This window comes from Oryctolagus cuniculus, chromosome 16 (genome assembly GCF_051225735.1).
Source record: "Oryctolagus cuniculus isolate XC-2025 breed Fujian yellow rabbit chromosome 16, ASM5122573v1, whole genome shotgun sequence".
NCBI classification, from domain to species: domain Eukaryota; kingdom Metazoa; phylum Chordata; class Mammalia; order Lagomorpha; family Leporidae; genus Oryctolagus; species Oryctolagus cuniculus.
Window position 1 is genome coordinate 5,055,886 of NC_142882.1, and position 21,646 is coordinate 5,077,531.

The 21,646-nt window shown below is 39.0% G+C and overlaps 1 pseudogene; it reads left to right on the forward strand.

Moving 5' to 3' along the window:
* The first annotated feature begins 273 nt into the window (after positions 1 to 273).
* Positions 274 to 13,612, forward strand: LOC149121416 (vomeronasal type-2 receptor 116-like; annotated as a pseudogene).
* Positions 13,613 to 21,646: the final 8,034 nt, after the last annotated feature.

Below are 21,646 nucleotides of genomic sequence, written 5' to 3' on the forward strand. Positions count from 1 at the left end.
AAATATGACAGGCTTCACCAGAAGAGAGGGAACAAATTCTGTCTGCATTCCCATTTGGACACTAATCCCATTCACAGGAGGTGTATAATAAAGAACCTATGTAACTTAATTACCTCACAATGATATAATAGTCATAGTACAGAGAAGGATAAGAACATGAATTTTTGGCCTTGACAGCCTTAGTTTGTATCATTACGGTAGTAGAATTGATGATAATCTGGATTGGAGGATTTCCTTTAAAGATCCCTGTGCCTTTCATGTAGGTTTCAGTCCAACTACCAATACATTCTGGCCTTGGTTTTTACCATTGAGGAGATCAACAAGAATCCAAATTCTTTACCCAACATGACCTTGGGATTTGATCTCTACAATTTCATGCATAGTGAAGTCATGATGATGGAGAATCCCTTCTTCTGGCTTGTGGGCCTGGAAAAGGAGGTTCCTAATTACACATGTAGTAAACAGAGCAAGTCTGTAGCAGTAATATCTGGAACAAGCATTGCTGTCCAAATGGGGACACTGCTGGAACTCTACAAAATTCCAGAGGTGAGTGTGTAAGGGAAAGAGAGGGATAAAAGCACATCATATTAGTTGCCTGAGTTATATCACAAAAGGTGAAAAGACCAAGACATTATGCATTTACCAATGTGTGAAATGTTAAGAGGAGGTGTGCAGAAGTTTGTTGGAGTAGCCACATTTCTTCTGAAGTAGAGATGTGGGTGAGTTATTATGTGAAATGTTTTCTTTGACCTCTGAGTATAATGGCTCATGAACTAGGGAGTTCTGATGTAGTGGATATGAGTAAAATGAATATTCTAATATCTTCTGACACTTCCCACATTTGTATAATTTTTTCCAGGACTGAGATTGCACACTATAGCAATAAACTTACACAGATTTCCTGCCATTTCCCTTAGCTGACTCTTGGGTCTTTTGAACCGCTTCTGAGTGACAGTGGTCAGTTTCCTTCCCTCTATCAGATGGCACCCAAAGACACTTCTCTGGCCCTTGGCATGGTCTCCTTGATGCTTCATTACAGCTGGATATGGGTTGGTTTGGCCACCTCAGACCTCCCAGAAGGTATTCAGTTTATGTCCAATTTGAAAGTCGAGATGCAGAAGAATGGCATCTGTGTGGACTTTGTGTAATTGATCCCAGACACTGAGGAGTCACGTATTTCACTCCAGAAAAGGTTTCATATCCAGATCCTAAAATCATCAGCAAATGTGGTGATTCTTTTCTGTGACACTGATTCCCTCATAGGCATCAGCTTTCCAACATGGGAACGTGTAATGACATGGAAAGTCTGGGTCACCACCTCACAATGGGATTTTGCCAGTTCTGAGGGACATTTCTTGCTCCATTCATTCCATGGGACTCTGAACTTTTCTCACCACCATAGCAAGATCTCTGGTTTCAGAAACTTTCTTCGGACAGCTAATCCTTCCAAATATCCAGAAGACAATTATCTCTCTAGATTCTGGTCACTGGCTTTTGGTTGCTCAGTTTCAGGGGGCATCCTGCAACACCTTGAAGAAATGTCCACTGAATGCCTCCTTGGAATGGTTGCCTCCACATCATTTTGACATGACCATGAGTGATGGGAGTTACAACATATACAATGCTGTGTATGCTGTGGCCCACAGTGTACATGAGATGCTTCTACAAGATTTAGAAATGCAGCCAGGGAACAAGGGGGCAAAGGTGACATTTTCTCCCTGGCAGGTAATTTTGTTTGCATTGCATGACATGTACTCCTGATGTGATCTCCTTAAGACATTCTGCTGGTGTTCAAAACAAGTAGCTTAGCACCCTTTCTCCAACATAAAAATATAAATGAACCCCTGCATTTAATTTGTCATCAGATACCAGATTCCATTGACAAGTGGGAAAGTTACTTGGATGAGCATCAGTGTTGTGTGTTAGAAAGTACTCTCTCATCCTGTCCATTTAATTTTGACATTTGAAAACCTAAATTGTGTCATCCTGTTTTCCAACTCAGCAGTTCAGTAATCGCTTCTTTGTTTCAGATTATGCTGAGAATGCTTATCCACAGTGAACACAATATATGTCATACAATTTGCAAAAATTTTTATTAGGGTAGCTTCATATTACAGATGGTTGTCCTAGGTACACTGAAAAAATACTGAGTGTTGGTAGCTTTGCATTCACAGTTTAAAATTGTCTGAATCTCACAGCCAGATATTTTCATTGTCCTTGTTTTTGGATGAAAATGCCTGAAATCATGCTTACTTTGATGTAATTCTCTATCAGTTTGTTTGGTTTTAATTCATTGGTTGGCTATTATAAGCTTTCTTTGTTTATTTGTGATTTACACATGATGAGAACCTTTTTCTATAGGGGTTTTGTGTGTTATTGCTTAGGCAGTCTTCATGTGAATATCATGTATTTTTTCAGCTACACCCAATTCTCAAGAATCTCCAATTTACCAGTCCTGTGGGTGACCTAGTGAATTTGAATCAAAAGTGAAAATTGGAAGCTAAATATGACATCCTCAACTTTTGGGATTTTCCATATGGTGTTAGACGTAAGGTTAAAGTAGGACAGTTTTCCCCATATGTTCTACATGCCCAACAGTTGTCTCTGAGAATTTGATAGAGTGGGCCACAGGAATCACAGAGGTAAGTTGGACCTGATCATAAGATTCACAGTACACATTTTTACCCACAAGTGGTATGGGTATTTGTGCAATTTGGCTTATTAAAAAGACAGATATTAAACTACTCCCCTTCCAATCTAAATATTTTCTTCTGTGTTTTTTGTCTCAGCATGGACAGCACACACACTTCTTCCTCCACATGTTCTGAATCTTTTTCATGGTAAACAGTCAAATTGTATGCAATCAGTGTATTAGAATTTACAATTTAAGTGTGTAGGTTGTCGATGAATCGAAAACACTATTCTTAGAATTTAAGTAGTAGTCCCAACTATGACCAACACTCATCTGATTTTTCTCAGACTCCATGCTCGATATGCAGTGAGAGTTGCAGCCCTGGGTTCAGGAAAACCCCTCTGGAGGGAAAGCATACCTGTTGTTTCGATTGTACACCTTGTACAGAGAATGAGATTTCCAATCAGACAGGTAAGTCAGTGCCAGCCTCATGGAGAATTTAACAGCTGTTTCTTATAATTTGCAACTTCTCTATAGAGATAAAAGATGTGGCCTATGACTGCTGAGAAAATTCTTCCCACCTCCAGGTAGTAATTAATCCTTATAGTCAACAATAATTCTCACAAGGATGAGTTTTCACACTACCCTCTATTTCATGAATTATTTGAGAAAGTGTATAAAAGACTGATTGTCATTGGAAGGCTGACCATGTTAGAGTTCAGGATGATATATGTTGTAAAATATGAACAGAAACCAATATTTAAGAATATTTACCCCATAAAACAATGTGGGACTTCTCTGATTTATTCCACTTAGCAGTAATATGCCATCATCACATGTATCATGAAAATTTTCCAATTTCTGTTTATTTTGGATGATTAGTTATTTTCACCATATATTAGGTATCATTCCAATTTGAAACTTATTGATAATTGTGATAGATTCTGGCAACAGAGTACAATCCATGTAAGATGTCCTATGTGCAACTTCATTATAGGTAACTTTGTATCTGTGTTCCTTGTGCATGTATAAATAAAAGTGCTTTCACCTAATTCACATATAACATGCTTGAAGTGAGGAAGCACACCTCTAAACAAACTGTATTATATGGAAAACTATATTAGAAATTATATAGTATATCAACCTGAGGATAATACTCATCAGACATCATAAATGGGGCTAACCTTAGCCTTAGAGAAAAATCAGTGCTTCTCAAAATATAATTCTCTAGGAACACTCGTATGCATACAGGCACATACTCATGTATATAATTTATATTGAAAGAGCACAGGCTGACATCCTCATTGATAAGTATGCATAGCAAAGTAGGTCAATGCAAGCAAATTCAACACAAACCCTCAAAGATAGGATGTGGATATTATAAGAAAACAGAAGTAAATAAAAATTAGAATAATTTGAAGTTGATTGTCATCTAAAACAATGAAACTTCATGAACCTCAGCAAGATTAATCAATAAGAAAAACATGGTTACAGTGTGTGTGTACAAAGAAAGTTGAAGGGGTTCTGCACAGATGTAAGAAATACTAATAGCAGAATATAATCACTTATTGGTGCTACATTGAAGAACACAGAAGAAATTCAAAGATTGAGAGAGAAATATTATGAAGCATATTAAGAAATATATTAAAATCTAAATACACTCATGGTTATTAAAATAATTCCCAATACTTTTATTGTGGTAAACAGTTTTCGGCTTTGTATATTATCAAAAAATAAGGACATGGAACTTATTGGAAATGAAGATATAAAAGTGGCATTGTTTTAAAATGATAATGGGATTGTGTAATTAAATCAGTGTATCAGTAATTGATTAAGTAGTGCTTGAATACAAGATTAAACACACAGAAAAGTTGTTGTCACTTAGCAGTTCTGGGAAATGAAGCTTTGAAAGATGGCATGTATAATATCTTAAATGTATGAGATATCCAAAGGTGAAACTAACTAAATATTGGAAAACATCCGCAAGTGGAGACATGGGACATTATTGGAGCAATATATAGAAAAGAAGAGGATACTGACACAGTGGAGAGAAAATTCATTTTCAAGGAAAAAAAGACAGGAAAGTGGAAATATGCCAGTAGGGTTCAAGGTGATCTACAAACTGACTTCTATCACAGGCAGCATCCCAATGTGTTCATTGATGGGAAGTTGCTCAAGAGTGGCACCTAATCCAGCTGATATCATGTGTACAGCTCTTCATGTTTCTCTAGAATTTAACCCATAGCCTTGCTAATGGTAGTCCCTCAATCAAGCTTGCCTTTAGAATGACTTAATCCAGATTCTACCAGAGAGAGTTATGCTTCACAGAGATAGCTGGTTGCTTTCTGTGCACCTAAAATCCGCAATCTTCCAGTCCATGATATTAAGAGTAGCATAGCAGGTTAAGCCTCTGCCTGTGATGCACGCATCCCAAATGGCACCAGTTTCAGTCCCAGCTGCTTCACTTCAAGTCCTGTTCTCTGCTGATGCTTGGGAAAGCAGCAGAAGATGGCCCAAGTTTTTGGGCCCACACCCTCTTGGGAAATCCACAAGAAACTCCTGATTACTGGTTTCAGATCAGCCCAGCTCCAGCCATTGCAGTCTTTTGGGGTATGAACCACCAGGTGAAAGATTTTCTCTCCCTTACTCTTTCTGCCTCTCTCTCTTTTTCCTTTCCTCTCCTTTCCCCCTGTCACTCTCCCTCTTCTTTCCTCCTTCTACTTCTCCTATTTCTGTAACTCTGCCTTTCAAGTAATTAAAAATAAATAAAATAACTTTCATTAAAAACAAACACAAGGAACCTATTAATGTGAAATGAACGCTATGAGAAATGGTGACTTGATCAGCCATCACCCTGATTGTTGATGAGCAACTCAATATGTTATCCCTCTTAGTATTTTTTGTTTGTTCTACTTAATACTTTTGGTGGAATACTGTAATCAATACACAATTATTCTTAAGTGCTGAAACTTAACTGAAAATGATCTCCATGAGTGAGATCCCAGTGGAAAGAACGGGTCATCAAAGAAGGAGGTACCTTTCTCTGAAGGGAGGAGAGAACAATTTGTTAAGTCAACAACAGGAGTCACTGTGCACTTACTCCTCATGTAGGATCTTTGTCCTTAGTGTGCTGTACATTGAGATTTAATGCTATAACTAGTACTCAAACAGTATTTTTCACTTTATGTTTCTGTGTGGGAGCAAACTGTTGAAATCTTTACTTAATGTATGCTAAACTGATCTTCTGTATATAAAGAGAATCAAAAATAAAAAAAATTCACAAACTAAAGTACAAAATAATACAGTTAAATCTGTATTCAGGATAAATATGTACAATTTAGAGTCATATTAAAATACTATTTGTTGTTTATTTGAGAGACAGAGTAACAGACAGTAGAGGGAGAGGCAGACAGAAACGTCTTCCATCTGTTGGTTTACTTCCCAAATGGCTGCAATGGCCAGACCTGTACTGATGCGAAGCCAGGGGCTAGGCATTTCTTTCCATCTCAACAGGAGTTTAGGGGCTCAAGGACTGGGGCCATACTCTGCTGCTTTCCCAGGCCATAGCAAAAGCTGGATTGAAAGAGCAGCCAGGACTAGAACCAGCACCCATGAGAGATTAACCTACTGAGCCACTAGCCAGCCCCTGAAGAGCAAGACTAATTGCCAAAAATTTCCTACATGTCATTTTTATAAATTGTCTTCAGTAAGAAATAAGGAGTATTTGCCTAAACTAGCTCAGTCGGGTATTCTAGAAGGTCCTTGTGAATCAGAAATAACTGAACATGGGATGATGTAAATTAAATTTCTCACCAGATATGGACCAGTGTGTGAAGTGTCCGGATCATCAGTATGCCAGCACAGAGCAAGACCACTGCCAGCACAAAGCTGTGGCCTTCCTGGCTTATGAAGACCCCTAAGGAATAACCCTGGTCTGCACAACTCTGTGCTTCTCTGTCCTAACCGTTCTGTTTTTTTTTTTTTTATAGAGTCATTCTTTTATTTGAATGAATAAATGAAATATAAAAATTAAACAAATACAATTTCTGGTCCCCAATAACTACCTAGTTGAAGAGACAATGAAATATATATCTATTTGAAAACAGACACAATTAGATGAATATATAATTTGTTGTTCAGAGACAACTTTGATAATAAAAGAGACATATTAATAATGACACAGGGCTGAAATGTATAAACAGAAACCATCCAGGACCAAGCAGGTTAAATGTTCACCCTAGCTTTGTAAGGCATTCCATTCACTATTTTTTATTTTTTTTAATGGTGATCAATATATATATATATTTTCCTATATTTTTATTTTTTTTTAATTTTATGTAATGAATATAAATTTCCAAAGTACGGCTTATGGATTACAATGGCTTCCCCCCAATACAGTCCCTCCCACCCGCAACCCTCCCCTTTCCCACTCCCTCTCCCCTTCCATTCACATCAAGATTCATTTTTGATTCTCTTAATATACAGAAGATCAGTTTAGTATACATTAAGTAAAGATTTAAACAGTTTGCTCCCACACAGAAACATAAAGTGAAAAATAAGAGATGATTTTTTAAATGATGATGAAATCAGATCAGACCTATTGTCATGTTTAATCCCAGTGAGAGTCAAGTTGGGAATTGATAATTCCTTTTTTTTTAACAGAAGATCAGTTTAGTATACATTAAGTAAATATTTAAACAGTTTGTACCCCCATAGAAACACAAAGCAAAATATACTGTTTGAGTACTCATTATAGCATTAAGTCTCAATGTACAGCACATTAAGGACAGAGATCCTACATGAGGAGTAAGTGCACAGTGACTCCTGGTGTTGACTTAACAAATTGACACTCCTGTTTATGGCATCAGTAATCTCCCTATGCTCCAGTCATGAGTTTCCAAGGCTATGGAAGCCCCTTGAGTTCTCCGACTCTTATCTTGTTTAGACAAGGTCATAGTCAAACTGGAAGTTCTCTCCTCCCTTCAGAGAAAGGTACCTCCTTCTTTGAAGACCTGTTCTTTTCACTGGGATCTCACTCACAGAGATCTTTCATTTAGGTCTTTTTTTTTTCCCAGAGTGTCTTGGCTTTCCATGCCTGAAATACTCTCATGGGCTTTTCAGCCAGATCGGAATGCCTTTAGGGCTGAGGCCAGAGTGCTGTTTAGGACATCTGCCATTCTATGAGTCTGCTGAGTATCACGCTTCCCAGGTTGGGTCACTCTCCCCTTTATTTATTCTATCGGTTAGTATTAGCAGGTAGTAGACTTGTTTATGTGCTCCCTTTGACTCTTAGTCCTTTCATTATGATCAATTGTGAACTGAAATTGATCACTTGGAATAGTGAGATGGCATTGGTACATGCCACCTTGACGGGATTGAATTGGAATACCCTGGTATGTTTCTAACTCTACCATTTGGGGCAAGTCAGCTTGAGCATGTCCCAAATTGTACATCTCTTCCCTCTCTTATTACCACTCTTATGTTTAACAGGGATCACATTTCAGTTAAATTTCAACACTTAAGAATAACTGTGTATTAATTACAGAATTAAACCAGTTATATTAAGTAGAACAGACAAAAAAATACTAAGAGGGATAATGTATTAATTTGTTCATTAACAGTCAGGGCTATGCTGATCAAGTCACCGTTTCCCATAGTGTCCATTTCACTTCAACAGGTTTCCTTTTTGGTGTTCAGTTAGTTGTCACTGTTCAGGGAGAACATATGGTATTTGTCCCTTTGGGACTGGCTTATTTCACTCAGCATGATGTGTTCCAGATTCCTCCATTTTGTTGCAAATGACTGGATTTCGTTGTTTCTTACTGCGGTATAGTATTCTAAAGATTGCATATCCCATAATTTCTTTATCTAGTCTACCGTTGATGGGCATTTAGGTTGGTTCCAGGTCTTGGCTATTGTGAATTGTGCTGTGATAAACATTAGGGTGCAGACCGAATTTTTGTTTGCAAATTTAGATCTTTTGGGTAAATTCCAAGGAGTGGGATGGCTGGGTCGAACAGTAAGGTTATATTCAGGTGTCAGGAATCTCCAGACTGACTTCCATAGTGGCTTGACCAGTTTGCATTCCCACCAACAGTGGGTTAGTGTCCCTTTTTCCCCACATCCTCGCCAGCATCTGTTGTTGGTAGATTTCTGTATGTTAGCCATTCTAACCAGGGTGAGGTGAAACCTCATTTTGGTTTTGATTTGCATTTCCCGATTGCTAGTGATCTTGAACATTTTTTCATGTGCCTGTTGGCCATTTGGATTTCCTCTTTTGAAAAATATCTATTGAGGTCCTTGGCCCATCTCCTGAGTTGGTTGTTTGTTTTGTTTTTGTGGATTTTCTTGATCTCATTGTAGATTCTGGTTATTAACCCTTTATCTTTGCATAGTTTGCAAATATTTTTCCCATTCTGTCGGTTGTCTCTTCACTTTCCTGACTGTTTCTTTTGCAGTACAGAAATTTCTCAATTTGATGCAATCCCAATAGTTGATTTTGGTTTTGACTGCATGTGCCTGCTGGGTCTCTTCCAGAAACTCTGCCTGTTCCAATATCTTGAAGGGTTTCTCCAATGTTCTCTAATAATTTGAGGGTATCAGGTCATAGATTTAGGTCTTTAATCCATGTGGAGTGCATTTTTGTGTAAGGTGTAAGGTAGGGATCTTGCTTCATGCTTCTGCACATGGAAATCCAGTTTTTCCAGTAAAATTTATTGAATAGACTGTCCTTGCTCCAGGAATTCATTTTAGACCCTTGATCAAATATAAGTTGGCTGTAGATGTTTGGGTTGATTTCTGGTGTTTCAATTCTGTTCCATTGGTCTATCCATCTGTTTCTGTACCAGTACCATGCTGTTTTGATTACAACTGCCCTGTAGTATGTCCTGAAATCTGGTATTGAGATGCCTCCGGTTTTGTATTTGTTGTACAAGATTGCTTTAGCTATTTGAGGTCTCCTGTGTCTCCATATGAATTTCAGCATAATTTTTTCTAGATCTGAGAAGAATGTCTTTGGTATCTTGATTGGTATTGCATTGAATCTATAAATTGCTTTTGGGAGAATGGACATTTTGATGATGTTGATTCTTCCAATCCATGAGTTTGGAAGATTTTTCCATTTTTTGGTATCCTCTTCTATTTCTTTCTTTAAGATTTTGTAATTTTCATCGTAGAGATCTTTAACATCCTTGGTTAAGTTTATTCCAAGGTATTTGATTGTTTTTGTAGCTATTGTGAATGGGATTGATCTTAGCAGTTCTTTCTCAGCCGTGGCATTGCTTGTGTATACAAAGCCTATTGATTTTTGTGCATTGATTTTATATCCTGCCACTTTGCCAAACTCCTCTATGAGTTCCAATAATCTCTTAGTAGAGTTCTTTGGATCCTCTAATTAAAGAATCATATCGTCTGCAAAGAGGGATAGTTTGATTTCTTCCTTCTCAATTTGTATTCCTATAATTTCTTTTTCTTGTCTGAAGGCTCTGGCTAAAACTTCCAGAACTATGTTAAATAGCAGTGGTGAGAGTGGGCATCCCTGTCTGGTGCCAGATCTCAGTGTCTCTATGTCTCTCCTAAAAGTTTTTGTATTAAAGTTTATTTTGTCTGATATTAATATGGCTACACCTGCTTTTTTTTTGTTTCTGTTGGCATGGAATATCTTTTTCCAACCTTTCACTTTCAGTCTACATGCATCTCTGTTAGAGAGATGTGTTTCTTGTAGGCAATAAATAGTTGCGTTGTGTTCTTTGAGCCAATCAGCCAATCGGTGTCTTTTAACTGAAGAATTCAGACCATTAATGTTTAATGTGACTATTGATACATAGTGACTTTGCCCTGCCATTTTCCTGGAGATATTTTCTAGTATGTGCTTTGAGCTTCCTATGCTCTTCTACTGGTAAGTGTTCTTCCTTTCCCTTCTTTCATATTGATGGCCGTGTTTCTGTGTTTCTGAGTGTAGCAGATCTTTAAGTATCTTTTGCAGGGCTGGACGAGTGGCCACAAGTCTTTCAATTTCTGTTTGCTATGAAAGGTCTTTATTTCACCTTCATTCACAAATGAGAGCTTAGCAGGATATAATATTCTGGGCTGGCAATTTTTCTCTCTTAGCACCTGTGCTATGTCTCGCCATTCCCTCCTAGCCTGTAGTGTTTCTGATGAGAGGTATGCTGTGAGTCAAATTTGAGATCCTCTGAGAGTAATCTGATGTTTCTCTCTTGCACATTTTAGGATCTTTTCTTTATGTTTCACTGTGGTAAGCTTAATTACCACGTGTCGTGGTGAGGATCTCTTTTGGTCATGTTTATTGGGGGTTCTATGAGCTTCCTGTGCTAGGATGTCTCTGTCCTTCTCCAAACCTGGAAAGTTCTCTGCTAGTATCTCACTAAAAAGGCCTTCTAATCCTTTCTCTCTCTCCTTGCCTTCAGGAACTCCTAGAACTCGAATGTTGTTTTTTTTAATAGTATCCTGTAGATTCCCAACAATATTTTTTAGATTTCTAATTTCCTCTTCTTTTCTTTGTTTTGACTGTATGTTTTCCTCTGCTCTATCTTCTAAGTCCGATATTCTCTCTTCTGCTTCACCCATTCTGTTTTTAAGGCTTTCTAATGTGTTTGTCATTTGATTTATTGAGCTCTTCATTTCATTTTGATTTCTCTTCACTATCACACTTTCCTGTTCTACTAGTTTCTGCGTTTCATTTTGAATCTTCCTTAAAATTTCATTTTCACAATAGAGATTTTCAATCCTGTCCAATAAGGATTTCTGTAGTTCAAGGATTTGCTTTTGAAAACTTCTAAATGTTCTTATCATAATTTTTTTCAAATCTGTATCTTGCATTTCTTCTATCTCATCATCTTCATAATCTTGGCTTGGGGTGTTTTGTTTATTTGGAGGCATCATAGTGTCATCGTTGATCTTGTTCCCTCAATTTCTGTGTTTGTTGCTTGGCATCGTTAATTCTTCTTTCGTCACTGTGCGTTTTTTTTATTTTTTTTATTTTATACTATGTCTGTGTTAATTGGACTGCCTGCTGTTGGAGGAGCCTTGGAGGCTTCTGATGGGTGTGGCCTGAGAGCTCTGCTTGGTTCTTCCGGGTTACAGGTGTGCAAAGGTGACACCCTCCAGTTACACGTGGTAAATCTCTATTTATTTATTTATTTATTTATTCAGGGGGTAAGTAATACCACACAGCATGGCTGTGCATAATTGATGGTATTTAGCTTCCGATCTCTGGCTTATACCCAAAGAGTCTGTGCAGGCTCTGTTTCTCCTCTAGACTCCCACTGGGTTGCCTGAGCTACTGAACTGTAGTGACTCAATTCCTTAATTCTCGCCTGTTGTTATGTAAATCCAGAGAGGGGGCCTGCTCTTTGTCTTTTGCAAACTCTTGGAAACTCTTGCAAGCCTTGCAGCCTTGCAACCTTTGCAAGGTTGGTGGAGAGAGAAATCCCCCACCTTTTTTTCCTTCTCTCCGGTAGTGAGTCTGGTGAACTTTCCCGCTCCCCTCTAGATTCTGACCTCTGTTTCCCAGCCAATGTCTTGGGTTATTGAGTTCACTTCCCCTTCCAGCGCAGATGTGTGGACTCGGAGCCCTGGGCGTCCCATTTCTCCCCGCTCGTGTCTGTGTGACACAAACTCCCCTTCCTGCACTGGTGTGCAGACCCTGCGGCTCCTGTGGCTCGGCTTCAGCGCAGTGGGTGACCTTGTTCTCCCAGTAGGTCCTCTGATTCACAGCCACTTGTTAGAGCCTGGTTATTCCACCTGGTCCATCTTCCTGCTGATGTTCATTCTGAGAGATGATGATCCAAGTACTGACTCCCATGAATATCTGTGTAGATGCAAATATAGCTTTTGGGTGCTGGCTCTAGCCTTGCCTAGTCACAGCTGCTGCAGTCCCCTGGACAGTGAGCCAGCAGGTGGGAAAGTCTTTCTGTCTTTGCCTTGGCAGGGGGGTGCAGCAAGGATCCCTCCACTGGCAGTTTCTTGATAAGGAGCTCAACATCAGTTGGGAGGAGACTTTGTTTAGTTCGGTCAAAAGTCTGTCATTCCAAATCATCCCCTTTCAGTGGACTCCTGAAATTCCAGTCTCAGAGCTGTTGACTCCACACACAAATGGAAGCCATTATGCTAATAGGTAGCTAATGCTGCAGCAGGAGGAGAAAGGAAAGTCCCCAAGAGAAAGTGCTCTCAGCAGCTGCTGGATCCGTTGTGGTTCTTATGGTCTTTGTGAAGCACCAAGACACTCCCATAGTCAAGGCCAACAATCATTGTCTCAGCTACATTCTGCTCATCGGTTTCCTCTGCTCCTTACTGTTCATTGGTCATCCTAACACAACCACCTGTGTCCTCCAGCAGACCACGTTTGCAGGGGTGTTCACCATGGCTGTTTCCACTGTCCTGGCCAAAACTATCACTGTGGTTCTGGCCTTCAAGGTCACAGCCCCAGGGAAAAGGATGAGACAGTGGCTGATATCAGGAGCACCTAACTCCATTATTCCCATCTGCTCCCTGATCCAACTGGCTCTCTGTGGCTTCTGGCTTGGGACCTCTCCTCCCTTTGTTGACACAGACGCACACTCTGAGCATGGCCACATCATCCTGGTGTGCAACAAGGGCTCCGTCACTGCCTTCTACTGTGTCCTGGGCTACCTGGGCTCCTTGGCCCTGCTGAGCTTCACTGCGGCTTTCCTAGCCAGGAATCTGCCTGACACATTCAATGAAGCCAAGTTCCTGACATTCAGCATGCTGGTGTTCTGCAGTGTCTGGGTGACCTTCCTGCCTGTCTACCACAGCACCAAGGGGAAGGTCATGGTGGCTGTGGAGGTCTTCTCCATCTTGGCCTCCAGTGCAGGGCTCCTGTGCTGCACCTTTGTCCCCAAGTGCTACATTATTGTCCTAAGACCTGAGAAGAATGCTTTGAAAGGATTAAGGGATACAATAATTTCCAAGGAAACGGATGTTCTGAACAGTAGCTCTTAAGGCCCTCTCAATTTTCCATGGTTAGGAACTAGTATGTACAAAACTGATTTTGCATTCTGTGTTGAAAAGTAACTTGCAGAATGGAACTGCCTTATGAACAATTTATACTTCTCTTAAAATGTTTGTATTCTGAAGGAACAATTCACTGAAAATAAAGGGAGAGTGGGGGAAACCTTCCATCTGCTGATAAATACTGAAGATGTCTACAGTGGTCCAGCATTTGTTCTGAAGAGAAGCTCTTTAGGCTCTCTCAGTTTCAAGGATTTGAAACAGTATTTACAAAACTGATTTTGTATTCTGATGCTATAAAATAAATTGAACATTTTAATCACCTTAGGAACAACTTACATTTCTCTTAAAAATTTTTTAGTTCTCAAATCCCGATCAACAGAACAGAGAGCTAGACTGGGAAAAATCATCCATCTGGTGATATACTCTGAAGATATCCACAATGGTGCAGTGCTGGTTCAGGCCAAAGAAAGGAGCTCAGTTAGCTTTCCATGTGGGTGTCAGGGATGGCAAGAGTCCATCTTCCACTGCTTTTTCTGGATCATTAGCAGGGAGCTGGATTGCAAGTAGAGAGCTGGGACATGGCTTGGCACCCACATAGGATGTCAGGGTTACAGGTGTTGGTTATATCCACCACACCCCAACACTGGCCACAATCATCCTCTCTTCTTCAAAATAATACTGTGTACAAATTTCTTAGCCTGGGTTTTATGTTCACAAACACAAACCCATCTCAGATAATGGCTCTGCTTGAAACTTTTCATTTCTGCATTTTCATTGTCAACTCTTCAACATATTGTAATATTCATATTTTAATAAAATGAGTTACATGTTTGTTTGCTGTTTTCATTCATTCACTAGAGTCTATATTAATTTTGGCTTTGTGATATAGTTGCAATATTTTCATGCAATCATTGGACATGTTAAAATCATTTTAATATACACATGAATTATCTAGGAAATCCTTAATTATATATCATTTCATATAGATTTGAAATGATGTGATAATCACACACCAAGTTTTCATTATATGTAGAACTGATTCTGCAAACTTCTTTTCCATCTGCTCATTTCTGTTTATTATCAATTTGGCTTAGATTTACTTTTGCCAATACCAGACATAAGAAAGTGATTTTTATATCTTCTTCAGCAGAAAATAATTGAACAGAAAGTAACAATTCCGTTTGGCTGACTGGGTTAAGGAACAAAACCCATCTATTTGCTGCTTACAAGAAACACATCTTTCCAACAAAGATCCATACAGACTGAAAGTGAAAGGCTGGAAAAAGATATACCATGCCAACAGAAATGAAAAAAGAGCAGGCGTAGCCATCTTAATATCAGACACCATAAACTTTACTACAAAAACCGTTAAGAGAGACAAAGAGGGACACTACATAATGATTAAGGGATCAATTCAACAGGAAGATATAACAATTATCAATGTATATGCACCTAACTACAGGGCACCGGTTTATCTAAAAGATTTGTTAACGGACTTAAAGGGAGACTTAGACCCCAGTACAATAGTACTGGGGGACTTCAATACTCCACTCTCAGAAATAGACAGATCAATAGGACAGAAGATCAACAAGGATACAGTAGATTTAAAACTTTGAAATTTTTTGTAGCCGGTTAGTGTTTGTGAAGAAGAGGCTCCTTCTTGTGTGGAATGGTTTGTCCATACTTATTTCTGATTAGCATTGTTTGTAATGCCCTTTGGTCATATATTTATCTGTGCAGAAATATCCATCATATTATATTCCCATTGTTCATGATTATATTTTGTTGTTACTTCTGCTTTTCAAAAATATATTTTCTTCTTTGTAAGTTACCCAATGTGTTTATATTTCAAATTTTTGATGATGTATACAAGTTTCATGAATTTCATATATACAGTTTTAGGAACACAGAGATACTTCCCACCTAACCATTCATCCTGTCCACAATCTTAAGCTTCTTTTTTTTAAAGACTTATTTATTTTATTTGAAAGTCAGAGTTAAACAGAGAGAGGAGAGGCAGAGAGAGAGAGAGGTCTTCCGTCTGATGATTCACTCCCCAATTGGCCGCAATGGCCAGAGCTGTGCCCATCTGAATCTAAGAGCTCCTTCCAGGTCTCCCATGACTTGGGCCATTCTCCACTGCCTTTCCAGGCCACAGCAGAGAGCCAGACAGGAATTGGAACAGCTGGGTCTTGAATTGGCACCCATATGGGATGCCAGCACTTCAGACCAGCACGTTAACCCACTGCTCCACAGCGCCAGCTGCAATCTTATGCTTCTCCCTCCTCCCTCTCCTATTGCCACTCTTAATTTTTGCAAAGAACTGTTTTCTAGTTTACTGTATACTCAAGTGATTAACCTTACTGTATGTAATGTGTTCTACAAATGGTATGAAGAAACCAAACTATTCCTCAAAATAAAGACAAAGACTATAAAAAAATGGAATCTCAAATTGTCAATTTTACTCCAACATTACTTTCAGGCACTTGTTATGCTGGACAAGAGAATACATATGGTTTGTGTCTGTTTTTGATAATGGCTGATTTCTCCTATATATCATGGTTTCCAGCTCCATCAATTTTGTTGCAATAGACATGATTTATTTTCATTTCTTTTTTTTTTAACTGCTGATTACTATTCTTAGAATATATATACCATGGTTTCTTTATCCAGTCAGCTATTGATGGATATCTGCGTTGATTTGATTTCTTAGCTATTTTGAATTGAGCTGCAATGAACATGGGGGTATACATGACCCTTTTTCATGCTGATTTCATTTTGTTTGAGTAGATTCCTAGGAGTCTGTTGGATGGGTCATATGGCAGACCTATTTTCAGCTCTTGGAGATTTTCATACTGTCTTCCACAATGACTGTGTCAGTTTACATTCCCACAACCTGTGGATTAGGGTACATTCATTCAAATCCTCTCCAGCACAGGTTGTTTGTTGATTTCTGTAGTAGAGCCATTCTGACAGGTGAGGTGAAATGTACCTAAATGCCCATCAATGGAAGACTGGATGAAGAAACTATGGATATGAACTCTATAGAATACTACAAAGTGGTAAAAAAATGAAATCCAGTTATTTGTAACAAAATGCCGAGTGAAATAAGGCAGTCCCAAAGGGACAAATATCCTATGTTCTCCCTGATCTGTGACAACTAACTGAGCACCTAAAGGGAAACCTGAAGAAGTGAAACTGACACTACGAGAAGCAATGACTCGATCAGTATTTGTCTTGAACTTTGAGGAACACTTTACTATTTTATTTTATTTAGTATTTTCTTTTTCTATTTAATACCATTGGTTGAACTCTTGAATTAACATTGAATTATCCTTAGGTGTTTAAAGTTAACTGAAAATTGATCCATGTTAAAAATAAGAGTGCGAGCAGCCAGTTCTGTAGCGCAGCAGGTTAAAGCCATGACCTGAAGTGCTGGCATCCCATATGGGCACCGGTTTGAGTTCTAGCTGTTCCTCTTTGGATCCAGCTCTATGCTATGGCCTTGGATAGCAGTAGAAGATGGCCCAAGTTGTTGAGCCCCTAAACCCATATGGGAGACCTGGAAGAAGCTCCTGGCTCCTGGCTTCTGATTGGTGTAGCTCTGGCAATTGCAGCTATCTAGGGAGTGAACCGGTGGATGGAAAGCCTTTCTCTCTGTCTCTACCTCTCTCTGTAACTCTGTCTTTCAAATAAATAAAATAAGTCTTTCAAAAAATAAGAGTGAGATAAGAGAGGGAGGAGATGCACCATTCGGCACACGCTCTCTCAGACTTATCCCTATGGGTAAAGCTAAAAACATGCCATGGGACCCCAAATCCCATTAAGTTGGTAGGCACGTACACCATCTTACTAGTTAAAATGATCCGTTTAAGTTCATAATTCATCATAAATACAGCATTTAGTGTCAAGGGGATCACATAAAAAAGACCAGTGTCTGCTAATAATAATTATGGAATTAAAAAGGAGAGAACAATCCAACATAGGATGCTGGATACACAGCAGACTCATAGAACTACAAATGCCCTAAAAAAGCACTTTGGCCTCAGAATCAGCCCTTAAGGCATTTGGATTTAGCTGAAAAGCCCATGAGAGGAATGGAGGCATGGAAAGCCCAGACACCGTGGCAAAAAAAAAAAAAAAATGCCTGATAGCAAGATCTCTGTGAGTGAGATCCTGGGGGAAAGAATGGGCCATAAAAGAAGGAAGTACCTTTTTCTGAACTGAGGAGAGATCTTGCACTTTGATTATGGCCTTGTCTAAATAAGGTTGGAGTTTGTGAACTCAAGAGCCTTCCATAGCCTTGGCAGCTCATGACAAAAGACTCGGGTGATTACTGACATCATAAATAAGAGTGTCAATTGTTAAATCAACAACAGGGGTCACTGTGCACTTGCTCCCATATAGGACCTCTGTGCTTAATGTGTTGTACTATGAGAATTAATGGTAAAAAGAATCTTCAAACAGTACTTTTTACTTTGTGTGTCTGTGTGGGTGCCAACTGTTGAAATTTTACTTAGTATAAAGTTGATCTTCTGTATTTAAAGATAATAAAATGAATCTGAATGAAGAATGGGATGGGAAAGGGAGTAGTAAATGGGATGGTTTGGGGTGGGAAGTTTGTTATGGGAGGAAGAACTGCTGCAATCCAAAAGTTGTACTTTTGAAAGTTACTTTTAATAAATAAAAGTTTTCTATGAAAAAAAGAATGTAGAAGATAAGTGATAAATATGAAAGAAACATTTAAGCAAAAAATGACAAGTAGATCTGGGTGCCAAATTTTTTGAAATGTATGCATAATGTTTCATAACACACATTTCCAATACATTTTTGAAGCCTTCTCATTGCATGGAATTCATCCTCTCCATTCCCAACCTTTGTTCAGTGATTCTGGTGCATTCAGATTGACTCTACTTTTAGTTTCCAGACATTAGAGAGAACAGGAGATGTTTGCTCTCTGATTAGATTTAATTTTCTTGTTTAACTGAATAGACTACAAGTTTCATCATGGTACTGGTAATAAATCTAACTCATCAAGACATTATATTTCATTTTTATGCAAGTCAGTGAATTCTGTGTGTTTTGTGCCTATACTTCATCTCAATTTGCAGGAGCCACCATTCAAAATCTCACTAATGGCATCATACTAGGCAATGGAAAATGTGTTTTGCTTAAAATATTAGGCATCTCATTTATAGCAGTTTGAGTTTAGAAAACTTCTGAATGGAATACTAGAGTTCTCTTCCTTGCTCTCTTGTTTCCCTCCTCATTAGATTTACTTCATTACTGATACCTCACACTGATATGCAAGTACAAATGATTAGTCAGTGTTGATCATCATTATTGCTTACAAGACATACTATCCATTTTGTTCAGTCATGTTGTGCAGTTTGTTGGTTTTGCAAAGTGTTAAAGGTACATAGCTGCTCTGATGGTGTCCTACATGAGTCCTTAAAGTCACTTGTGTTCAAGAAGTACAAGTGTCTGCATGCGTCATTCTGCCCTTGGTGTTTGTCGTGGTGGGAATAAAGTGATGACTTCCAGCTGGTATTGTCTGCCTTAGAGTAAAAAGTGAGAAGTCCTCAAATAGTCCCTGGTTCTCATGAGAGCATTAACCAAGGTTGTCAGTGTGAAAACAGATTACCATGAGATTACTTTGGTTAACAGCAATGTGGAAGGGTTTCATATTTTACAACTGAAGATGTGATGATTTGACATACAGAATGAAACTCCTAAATTCAGGGTGATTACTGGTTCCACAGTGCTTGAGAATCAGAAGGCCTATTGGGTATCTCTGTAAACAGGATTTGCTTTGGGTCTGTGTGGCATCAAGGTGATGTGTGGCTCCACAGAACACGGGGACTGGAGACTGCCCCATTGTTCTTTGGATCTTTGAAGTGTGTTACACTGGATTTTTCTGGTCAGAAATCTTACTGAGAAACTCACCTGATGCCTTCTTCATGCCCTGTGATGCAATCCAGGTGCATATTTGCCAAAAGTTTATGGAGAAGTTTATTGACAAAGCCCATGGACCAAAAGTAACTAATAGGAGTTAAGCCCTTGTGTCTTTGTATCCATGGACTTGGAGGAAATACTGGCGCCTGGGGTGAAGAGGATGATTCACAAACATGTTTTCCTTCTTGTGTTTTTCATCAGGACAGAAGCCTTGAGCTGCAGAACCTCAGGGCAGAAAGGGCTCCAGATTCCCACATGGACAAATGGACAGCTAGTGGAAAGAAATCAGATCGAGCAGTATTAAAGTGGCTTAATTCAAAGACTCTCAGACACACACACACACACAAACACACACACATATACATGCAATTTGTATGCACCTACATGACCCTTCATGTTCCACTGCGGTGGTTTCTTAGTGTTTTTGCAGGCATTGAAGATGTTTCCTTTGATTTTTCTTTTGCTCTTTTTGCAGGTGTGTCTCCTTGTGACTTGTCATGATGATCAGAACTGCTTTTTCCAGATGGAACGGAGTTATTACAAGGATGGAGATATTGAGATCGCTGCCTTTTTCCCTATTTACATACACCTCGTTAATAGAATCATGAATATTATCAAAAAATATCTCACATTCAGACAGTAAGTTCTCTTTTCAATAATCATTTTTCCTTGATTTACATAATAGATGCTTATTATTGGGTCTACAGATGGATAAACATATGCATTGTGTGTCCCTGCCCTTTCCATTTCTGTCCCACCTAAAAAGTTCTGATAATTAACTTGGGGCATGTGGAAGACATTTCTTTCTGCCTGGCACATTGCATTGTTCAGAGAAATGTTATCTCATCATAGGAGGAAGCAGAGTCTGGTTGGTATCTTCCTGTCCTTCCCTGTCCACATTCATCAGCTCAGGGGCCTATTGTGCTTCAGCAGCATTTTCTTACAGAACACATGCCCTGTAATGAACAAATCTGAGTTACATGAGCTCTTCCACATATGCTCACAAACTTTTATGCTATGTATTAGAGTTGGGGCCATGAGCTCACTTCATTTTTTCTACAGTCAAAAAGGAGAAAAAGATATTCAAGAAAGTAAGATTTTGCTAAGTAAAAGTAATCTCAGACCACAAGTATAATAATAATTATTTTTTTTTGACAGACAGAGTGGACAGTGATAGAGAGAGACAGAGAGAAAGGTCCTCCTTTTGCCATTGGTTCACCCTCCAATGGCTGTCACGGCTGGCGCGCTGAGGCCAGCATACTGTGCTGATCCAAAGGCAGGAGCCAAGTGCTTATCCTGGTCTCCCATGGGGTGCAGGGCCCAAGCACCTGGGCCTTCCTCCACTGCACTCCCGGGCCATGGCAGAGAGCTGGCCTGGAAGAGGGGCAACTGGGACAGAATCCAGCACCCCAACCGGGACTAGAACCCGGTGTGCTGGTGCCGCTAGGTGGAGGATTAGCCTATTGAGCCACGACGCCGGCCAATATATTTTAATTTTGAATATACCCATAAGAATGTTAATGGTTTGAATCTACAACATTGAGGATGTGCCCCTGATTCTTTTTTCTGGGAAAACACATTTCAGAAGGGGGATTATTCTGCTTCTGCCCCTCTTTAAGATACTTTCTACCTGTAGCTAAGTATAAATGTTTAATATATATTTATATATGAAAAATTCAAGCCTATAGAATATAGTATCTTTTAGGACAGTGAAATTGTTTTCCTCACATCTGTTTATTTTGGTGGTGATTTCTAATTTGTTTCTACTGTAATGCTACAAGCTATAGGGTGATGATACATAGATCTTTGATAGAAGGTAGATATTAGAACATAGATCATTGCAGTATCATTAAAGCTAATGGATTTGAGAACTATAGTTGGTGCCACCAAGGTGAGGCAACTGATCAAGTATTTTAGGCATTTGTCCTAAGTTCTACCCAGAAAAAATCTAATGGATACTAGCTTGGTATAATGATATTATTCACATGATTTTTATAAATTTGCCTAATTTGATATGTGCACATGGCATCCCAATTAGGAAATATGTATTTATTAGTAGTAGTGGTA